Here is a 10197-nt window from a genome sequence, read left to right as displayed (position 1 = left end):
CAGCAGGTAGGATCGCTGGGTGGCTGTGCCATGTGGCTGCAAAGACGAACCACATTTGGAGCTTCAAATCTTGTTGTGTAGTGCCATCTTGAGGTTTTGTGAAACGAAAAGTAGCTTCTCCAAGGCTTTCTATAGTTTTTATCTGGTTGTAGTTCCAGCAGTTCATTCTTCAGGGTGGATGGTCAGGTGGATGTGATCACCTGTGTGTGTGTGGGAAGCGGCGGAGCCGGGGCTGGCCTGGCCCCGCTGCAGCTCCACGGCAGCATCAATGCTGAAAAACCTCCACTAGGAAAAGTCCACCTACCCAGCGTCCAAAATCCCCAGCGACAGACACCACACGGGCACTGCCGATGGGGTCAAGGGCCACAGAATGCAGCTGCTCCTCTTCAATGATGAGATACAAACCCGCATCTCATCCCCTTCCCGGCCGTGACACCTGTCCCTGCGGAGAGGTGGCGAGGCATGGGGCCGGCGCCATGGTGCAGCCTGCCGCCTCGGCCACAGCCGCTCCGAAAACGCCGGTGTTACAGCGTCAGTGCCAATGCAGGCTTGTCCCCTCAGCGCTGGTGGAGGCCTGTTGCTCAGGGCTGCGGGATGTCACAGGGATACTTGCGTGGCGATGGAGCAGCAGGCACCCCGGGTCTGGTTCTGGGCTGCCAGGGCTGGTCGCAGGGCCAGCAAGGGCCGGGCGCAGGACCGGAGTCGAGCCCCGGAGGGAAAACCAGGCAATGGAGGAAGGTTTGGAGGAGCCACCTGAAGGAGATGAGCGCTTCCCCCCGTAGGGAGGGGGTGGTGGGGATGCCCGGCTGCCGGAAGGCAGCGAGGAAGGGCAGGATGGCTTGTCACCCACCATGTTGGGCCTGCGAAGACCAGGGACGCTTGGCTCGAGGGGTGGGAACCGGGGGCCTGAGGAAGCCCCCTTCCCCAGGCGGCCCGGCAGCGGGGCACCCGGGGAGGGGACCCGGGAGGGCGGCACGTCTCCCGGGGTGCCAGTCCGTGCGCCCGGACGCGCACGGCGAGCTCGGAAGGGCCGGCGCCCCCGGGGCGGGGGGCGTCCCTGGGGCAGACGGGCCCGCGCTCGGCCTCCCGCGCGGCTCAGCCATTTCCGTGAGCGCTCGCGGCTTTCCGGCCTCCTCGGCTCGGCTGCCGCGCCCGGCGGGAGCGCGCGCCCCCCCGCAGCCCTGCTCGGTGCTTTCCGCGCGGGCCGCCCCGGGCGGAAACGCCGTTCGCGCCTTCGCGGGGCCGCTCGGCTCTTTCCGCCGCCCCTCCGGGGCGCTTCGTTCGTTTCCGCGGTCGCTCGGCTCTTTCCGCGGGGGCCGGCCGCGCGCTCGGCCGTTCCCGCCGCCTGCCGGGCGCTCGGCGTTTTCCGTGAGCGCTCGGCGTTTTCCGTGCGGGCCGCGGCGCGCTCGGCGCTTGCTCCCTGGCTGGCGCTCCTCAGTCGGCCGCTGCCTGCCTGTCGCCGGGCTGGGAGCGCCTGTGTGTGTGTGAGTGACGCGGCGGAGGTGTAGTTTGACGCGGTGTGTTACGTGGGGGAGAGAATAAAACTGCGGCGAGATCCTAGGCGCGAACGAAAGCAGTGACGGAGCAGCCTGGTAACCGGTAAGAGGAGGAAGGCGCCCAGCAAACAGGGGCGGGGGGGAGGGAAGGAAATGGAGCCCGGCGGGGACCAGGGGAGCCGCCGGGCGGCAGGACGCGGGGGCCCGGCCTTGCACCGCCCGCGGGAGGGGCGCCCGCTTTAAAGATGGAGCCGAGCCCTGCAACATCCCCGCCGCCGCCGCGCCGCGAACAAAGGATAATGGCGGATGGGAGCCGGCCCCGGCGGCGGCGGCGGCCGCCACGGCCGGGCGGCGGCGGCGGCGACTCTGGCGGCAGCCAGCGGCGGCGCTCACCGCGGCGGGGAAGGGGGATCGCGCCCCCCGGCCCCAGGAGGAGGCGGCGGAGGAAGACGACGAGGGGGGAGCGGCGGAGGCGGGGGGTGGCCGGCACCCACCCGCGCCCCCTCCCCGCGCCGCCCTCCGTGTGCGCCCCGCGGCCTCCCCCCGACGCTGCCCGCCTGGCTCGGCGGCGGCCCCGGGCGCGGCCTCCCGGCCGGCGCGGCCCCACCGGGCTCCGGGGCCGGCCGCCGCGGCGGCGGGGCGGGCGGGCAGCCCTCCTGCGGGGCCGCCCCGGCCCCCCGCGCCCGCCGCTCCGCGCCCGGCCGGTTTCGCTTCCCCGGTGACCCGAATGCGCTGTATAAATAAATAAACAGACTCTTGCCGTGGTGGAAGCGAGTGCGTGGGGCGCTCCTAGGCTCTGTAACACGCTCCCAGGCTCTGTAACGAGAAGTTTTTAATAAAATCTGCATGGACGCTCGGGCCGGCGCTCGGTCTGGTGGTTTGCTTTCATTTGCAGCGCGGGGCAGGGCCGCCGCGCCGGGCGGCTGCGGAGGGGCCGGGGCGCCCGGTCAGCCACGCCGCGCTCCGCCGGCCGCTCGGAGGGGAGCGCCTTCAGCCCGGTGCACTTACCGGGAACGGCGGTGCCGACCCCAGCAGCCTTGCTGCTTTCCCGGCGGTATTTTTAACCCACGGTGAGCTCGAGCCCGGCCGCGGCTGGTAAATCTCGGTTTGGGATTTACTTTTGCCGGTCTTGCACGGGCTCCCGGGTGCTGCGCAGCCGGCAGGATTTGACCTCTATCCCGGCTTTAGCAGCAAATGTCAGCTCGGCTGCCGGCTTCCACCGGCCTGGTCCTGCCGCAGCCGTGGGGCTTTTTTTCCCCCTTCCATTGCCTAGGAGAGAAGCCGTTGTTTTGGCTTCATTTCTACTGTCAGAACCTGCATATCTGCTTTTTTGGGTATAGTAATAAGTAAAAACGATGTGGCAGTCTTAAAAAACCTTTTAACCAAAGATTGTTAGCACCTCTCGAACGTGTGGAAGGATACCAAAATTTCGTTGGCCATATGACTTTTCTTCCCAGAAAGCTGGGGGCTTTTCTTAATTTTATTTTGTTCTCCCTCTTAAATGTTGAAGTGTCTGCACGTAATCTGCTGCTGGAATAACACCTGTCATGAATATTTCCCCCCCCTCCCCAGCCCCAGCCCTGCGGTTAGAAGCAAGTTTCCTATTTCTTAAATAAAGGACTAGAGACTTACTTAGGAATATCGGATATCTCTGTTCAGTCCCTTGTGACCACTGAACACTATTTCAGAATACAGGAATCTTGAGATTCTACTTGTTCCCTTTCCCTGTATCAACAAATGTGTTGTTTTTTTTAAAGTGTGAAGTCACTGACATAAGTTTTTATTCAAGACGTATATTTGTGATTCACATGTGTAGATAGGCCTGTCCTTCCTTGTATGTGAATTTCCATTTTCTGACACTTCCACCAGTTCTTTTGAAGTAAAGGCCAAAGGTGCTCCACATCACTTCAGAGTAATACCAACATGAGAAGAGGTTTTCTAAAGTTGTAGTTGATTAATAGGCATCTGAGGACTTCAGTAAGCAATGTAGCTGCTATTAGTGATTAAAGAGAGTGTAGTAGTTGGTGTATTTCATTCATTCTTGGTTCAATGGAATATGCACTTTATTTTAAATACAAAAATGACAGTAAATTCTTGCATGTTTTTTGTAGCTTTAAAACACAGCATTTTATTTTATTCTATTTCATAATAGAGGGGAAGACTTTCAGATCCGTATTTTCTGATACAGTTCTATTTCCTTACCAGCTATGTATCCTCACAGATCAGAGAGAAAAGGGAACAGGGAGGTGGTTGTGTATTTGCTAAGCATCACTTACAGGTGACCCAAAATGAAATATTTGCATGTAGGAAAGAAGAGTGTAATCATTTTTAATGCTTAAGTTTCATTGATAGAACATCAGTTTTTAGATTAGTACTCTCAGCTTTGTGTCTAAATGTGCAGTAAATTGTCTGCAGCTGATCTCTATATTTTTTTTTTCCCTTCTATACTTCCGGCCATAAGGGTGTCTGCTACACTGGGTGAAAAAAAAACGCAAAAACCAACAAACCGAAGGTCTGAAAGGGGAGAGGGGTCTGCTGATACAGAAAATTTAGAAGCATCTCATTTAGACTGTCAAGTCATCAATCTATCTATTTCCTGGAAGCCTACACCAGCGTAGCTATTGCTGGTACTGATGTCAAATATAAAATACTCTGTAGTAGCTGATCATATTCTGGAAAGTAGCTGTTCTGCTGCAGTAAGAAGCAAATGACCTCTTCTTGCCGAAGTGCAGCAACAGCTCTGTAGGTGCAGATTTTGATAGCAGACAAGGTCCTGACGAGGGGTTTCTGATGACACCCTTTTGAAACAAATGGGATATTCACACTTCACCTCTATTTTGGGATCTCTGGAAGCAAGTCGAGATCAGTTACTCATGTCACACTTCTCAAGGCTTTTGTGCAGTGAGAAGGCCGTGCTAGCTTTCTGCCGCTAATCTAAGGTTACTTTCATGGGACATGACAGCAATCCTCATCCACAGGAACAACCCTGCTGAATTCAGTTTGAGCCCTCTGGTGCCCTACCTGCGTACAGTTAGTTTCGTGACAAGGCAGTGATTCTTCTCTGAATCAAAAATTGTGTTGCCTCATCTGCAGTCTGTGTGATCATATTTCATGGTACTTATGAAAACCTGAGCAATCTGCAGTTACCTTTGTACACCACTCAGCATGAAGGCATTGATAACTCTTTTCTTCTTCACAATTTTTAGATTGCTTGGTTGTACCGCAATTAAGAAGGTGAGTGAGAACAAATACGGCACCTTCCATTTTTCCATGTTTCTAAAATAGCCTTTCAGCTGTACAGGAGATGAAGATGTGCCGGGGTCTAGTTGGTCTTCTAGGTAAAAAAGCATTTGAAAACAGACAAGGGTTTTCTCATTCTGTGCTGCTCCTGTTTTTCTCTGGCAGTGCTGGATTTAGAATATCCCATGCAAAGTGGACAGAATAGGAAACTAGGTGGTGGAGGAACCACGTAAAGGAAAGAGGGTAGAAATTTGGAGGAAGTGTGTTCCTATTTGGATCAAGGTATATGTTTTATATATATGTAAAACATAAACATACATACAAGTTTAAAGCAGCACTGATGCTTGTTAGGTCAGTGATTTTGAGCAAAGTGCATAGGTACAGTGTTTCTTTTACTGCTTAAGATAATAAGCATACCTTTTTTTTCTCCTGAGAGTATTGTGAGATTTGATGTTTGTCATAAATCAAGGCCATTAGGTGAAAGATGGAAAAGTATTTTGAAAGACAGGAGAGTCCTGACAGTTGCTGTTTTGGTTTTCATTGCATTTCAGTCAATCTCTGACATGAGACTGTGCTAGCTACTTTAGGCAGAGCTGCAGGAAGCATTATAATGAACTATTTTGAAGCTACCTTCATGCAGGAAGCTGAAAAAAATGTCTGCCCTTGATGTTTTCACACGTTGGAGGGGAGAGTTCAAGTGATTGTAAAAATCTCTGATCCTCTAAGTGTTGTTCCAGTGATAGCTTGTTTGGTCAGTGAGGTTATTGGCAATTTTTTTTTCCCTTCATTTAGAAGAACTGTAAAGCTGGGTCATATTTTCCTCTTTTGGCAGAAACTTTTTCAGATAGCTTTCTAAACTTAGGAAAGATCAGGTTCTTTTCTTGAGCAGACTCAAGAAAAACCCCAACCTAACCTGAGAAATCCAAGAATTTCTGAAGTTTGTCTACTGCCTGATGGACTGAAACCATAGTGCCACACACCTTTTTTTGACAGTAATATTGGCTGAAGCATACTCCATGTCTGGTGATTTGTTCATGTCTTCTCCATTGCACCAGTACAGATGTTTGGGCTACTGCATGGCAGGCCTGACGGGAAACAGTCCAGCAGGGTGAGGGCTGGGGAGCCTGATTATTTGTCACCTGGATCATTCCCTCCCCTGGTTGCTGCATGGCTGCACAGTAGCTGTACCAGCATAATCAGGGGAAGGAATGGGGCTGGAATGAGCAGAAAGATGAGGGCAGCTCAAACAGCAGTGCTGCTAAACAAGAAAATGCAGCCTACGTAAAAAAAAATTAAATTATCGCTGTGTTTATAACTAAGCTGGATGACATAGGTCCTGTTGTGGTTCTTCTTGCTGCAGCCCTGGATCATTTAGCTAAGTTTAAGTTTTCATGTGCGCTAAATGGGAGCAAATGAACATGAGCAGCAGCCTTTCCCAAACTTTAATATCATGTATACATACTGTTCATTGTGCTACTTATTTACTTGGCTTAAATACCTTTTGTGTGTTTTTTTTTTAACGTCTGTCATGTTCATTTCCTCAGTCCTGTTCTCATGTGTTTTGTTCTAACTTCTAACCTCCTGTTGCTGTTCTCTGCAGCTTTTTGCCACAACTTCTTAATCATTTCTCCAGCAACTCTGCAGCCTCCTGTGACATTTTGGTTCCAATAATAGCATGCACTTTTCTGATAGGTGCTACCCTTACTTTTCTCTTGTTCACTACTGCTGTTGCAGTATCAATTGAATTTTGCTTTCCCTTGCACCTTTCCTAGGGCTTGAATGTAAAATCTTTTCTCATTTAGCTTATCTTTCATACCCCATGGAATAATGGATGGCAAACATTATTTTCTTGCCTTTTTCTGATGACTCTTCTTCTGGCTCTCTGTAGCTGGCCCGGCCTCAGACTCTGCTGGTGCCTGTCCATTCCTCCAAGTGACATGCAATATGAGCAGGGTTTGTAAATTTATGCCTTTGTAGATTGCAGAGAGCTTTCTCTTAAAAAAGAAAGCCTAGGGTGTTACTGTAAAAGTAGGACCCCTGCCTGTCTTCGTGAAGGTCGTCCAAATCTTTCTCTCTTGTGCTGATAGGAAAATTCTGGGTGATACCAAGGGAGGGAAGATGTGGAAAAGGGCACTGTGTACTAATGCCGCAGCATAATACCAACAGAACAAGTCTGTTGCTGTGGTTTCATCTGAGCTGGTAAACCGTGTGTGTCTCTCAGGAGACAGACATCATACCCCTTCCTGCTGGCCTCCTCCTGGCTGTATGGTATTCAGCCATCCCTTACATTGGCTGTAGTGTTGATTGTATGTAAGGTCTAATGAGCCAGTTCAAATCACTAACCCAGGAGAAAACTGTGCTTTTTTGTTAGGTTAGTTGTCTCCTCTGTGAGTGAGCTGAATTGGTTGGTGATTGAGATGCTGTAAGCACCAGCACTGGTGCAAGTTCGCGGGGGGAGTATATGGAGAGGGTGGAGGGGGACGCAACTTCCTTCAGCATCAAAAAGCTGGGTCATCAAACCCATCTTGGGGAACTGCAGCGCATCCATGATCCACAGTGAAAGAAGGAAGAGAAAGGCTCTGTCCATGGTGATGAGAGCCACATCAGTTTGTCACAGCTGGGAAAGCTAGAACACAGTGTCTCAGTTGAAGGAAAAAAAAAACCAGGGAGGGGAAGTTTCCCTCTTGAAAACCTGGTGACAGCTGTGTGATTAAATTGGCTACTCCTTACCAGAGGCAGGTTTGGGTCCTCTCAAGAGGTTGGATCAGTGTAACTCCTGGGTCCTTTTCTTTATGAGAAGCCTTGTCAGGTGGGGAGAATTATACGTAACATTTCTTTAACCAAGCCCAAGTTGAAAAATGAAGCTCCAGAAGGGGTCCAGATCCAACCCGGTGGTGGAAATGCTGTCAGTTGGCCCAAGGCGTGTGGGTGGTGAGCTCGTGTTAGTTTCCCTTTTACTGTAAACTGTAAACAGGCCTGTCTTCCTGATTTTAAAATAATAATTGTGGCTGAAACTACTAGCATGAAAATTTGGAGTGTATAATCAATGCACATTATCCTGGGATGGGTAGAGGAAGAAGTATGTTACCTGCTGCAGACAACTGCTTTGTCAGCGATATGGCTGTTTGAAAAATGCATCTCTCTGCCCAATCCTCAGAAAGCTAATGTTGACTCTGTAAAAAAGAATCATCCTGTTTCCAGCCTCCCACTCTTTAAGTGGAGTCATCATCAAATCAAATCATCATAATCAAATCACAGAATATAGATGTTTTCTTTTCTTCAGCATCTTTGTTAACTTCCCACAGTCTTATGACACTTGTACCCCATGATTTGATCTACCTTGCTTTCATTGGCGGGCCTGGCTGCAGCAGGGTAGGCTCTGCTCCACCTTCCCTGTTCCAGCTCCTGTGCCAGTAGCATCAGTATGGTTGTCTGTGAGGCAGTGACATGAACTGGATCAGAGAACTGGTCCAGGATAAAAATAAGTTGTCTTTTCTGGTCTATCTGTAGGGCAAATTAGTTGCACAGTCCCATTTACTGCACAGCCTCAGAGGCAGCTGTAAAGGTATGCGTAAGAGGGAATCCAGAGAAAAGCAGAGCCTGAGCTGGCAGTGCTGCCAGCAGAAATGCTTGTAAGACTGTAGCTGCAGTGGGCAAAATGGGGGGTTTCTTTTGTGTGCAACACACTGATGCAAAACATGGATTCTGTTTCTTTCTCTGGCTGTTTCTGGTTCATCACTGGCTCCCGTTGCTTATTCAGGGTCATCATTCTGCCCTTCAGTGTTACCAGCAAGTCACATCTCTGTTCCATGGAGACAGGTGTGTTGCCCACAGGTAATGCAGGTCTTAAACTCCGATTAAGTATTTGAGAACCAAGATAAATTGTGCTGGAGGTGATACTTATGCAGAGTAGGTCTGCCTGGCAGGTATATGAGAGGTCTTTCTCATTTAAGAAGCTCTCCTGCACTGTCCAGACAAATATGAAAATACATGAAAATAAATCAGAATCCACTCAGTTGGTAACATTAGTCAAAATTATTTTACTACAAAATTTGTAGCATTTACTACAAACTTCTGTTTCAGTTGGTTTTTAGGGAGAGGGCTAGTCATAGATTTAATTTTGGTGTGTTAAGCAAGATGTGCCTGCTGTTGCTTCAAGACTAATTGGCCAAGCAACAGTGATTTCAATATGACCAGTAAAGCCAGAGCAATTTTAGGATATAAAATATATCTAAGTCTGAGCTGTGGCTTAAGCCTCAAATCTTTTGGGTTTAATGTTGCAATAAATTTTGTGAATAGGATGCATTCAAGAGTTGGACAAGGGCAAGGTTTGTAAGGAAGTGCCGTTTTTCTTGTGCATACCTGGGCATACTCTACGGTAGCACTCCCAACTGCAGAAAAAATTCAAAGGTTTTCACTTACTTGAGACAGTTGAAGCAAAAAAATAGTCTATATTGCCTGTTAAGAAAGAAACAAAGCGATTAAACCATAACAGAAATATGTTGTTTGTACAGATACAGGTTATTTTGAATTTCAGGCATTTGACTTTATAAGTGGTAAATGTCAGCTTTGTATAAATAGTTCAGTCTATCTTACTTTCAGATGACCATTTCTAAAGATAATCAATAAAACAGTGAAAGTATTGATCTGAAACATCTATTTTGTTGTGGTTTCTTTCTGAACTCACTAGAAGTGTTGAGGTTTTTTTAATTAAGAATTTCCAATGTTTACCAAGTTATATAACTTCGAGCTCTTATACTATGGGTTGAACTCTAAAAATACTACGTATGTTCCAAGCATCAAACAGAATGAACAATGTTTGTTTTAATAGTTTATGCCTATAAAGCTTGCAGCGTAAATACATGAAATGGCATTTTTTAATTAATTAATCCTTTAGTCACTGTCATTCAGAGGTGGGTTAGAAATGCTAGCAGTGGAGCTGTCCCTTCTCACCGACAGACAGAATCTCAGCACAGACACAAATTCTACCTAAAATTCTCTTGTCAAGTTTAACTACGCTGCTAATAATACCTGAAACTCCATGCCTATCCTGAATTTCTTAACTGATTTGGTAGCTTTCTGAAACAGAAGAATGGTATAAAAACAAGTGTGAACTGTATCACTTTGGGATTCCAGCGTCAGACCCTTTTTGATCTGCAGTATTTTGCTGAGGTGACCCACAGTGTTTAAATCTCAGGCTTTTTTTTTTTAATTTTTACATGAACAAACCAAATGGATGATGACATTCAGATATCTAATTTGACCAAACAGAAAACTTTACCTCCTGACAGTTAGCCTCCTCTTTATAGAATGGAAAAGGAAACATTTACTTTATTCATGGGAGAGTCCCCTGAATTTCTGGGACTTTCCAGAAAATTAAATTTCAGAATATATTTTTAATTCATAATGCATTAGAGTGTCATCTTTAATCAGTGTAATCTTTAAGAACCTTCAGTCTATT

The 10197-nt window shown here is 48.5% G+C and overlaps 1 protein-coding gene across 3 annotated transcripts in view; it reads left to right on the top strand.

The window, feature by feature from the left end:
* Window positions 1–1252: 1252 nt before the first annotated feature.
* Window positions 1253–10197, top strand: part of CREB1 (cAMP responsive element binding protein 1) — a 40868-nt gene continuing 31923 nt past the window's right edge. For 2 of the 3 annotated variants that reach the window (XM_055811913.1, XM_055811912.1), the window contains exon 1: window positions 1253–1599. The gene's annotated coding sequence lies outside the window, so the exon portion shown is untranslated. The remainder of the gene's footprint in view (window positions 1600–10197) is intronic. The other variant, XM_055811914.1, reaches the window with a different exon arrangement.

The sequence above is a fragment of the Falco peregrinus genome, chromosome 8 (assembly GCF_023634155.1).
Source record: "Falco peregrinus isolate bFalPer1 chromosome 8, bFalPer1.pri, whole genome shotgun sequence".
NCBI lineage: Eukaryota > Metazoa > Chordata > Aves > Falconiformes > Falconidae > Falco > Falco peregrinus.
The sequence above is the reverse complement of the archived record's forward strand: the minus strand, read 5'-3'. Positions and strand labels throughout refer to the sequence as shown.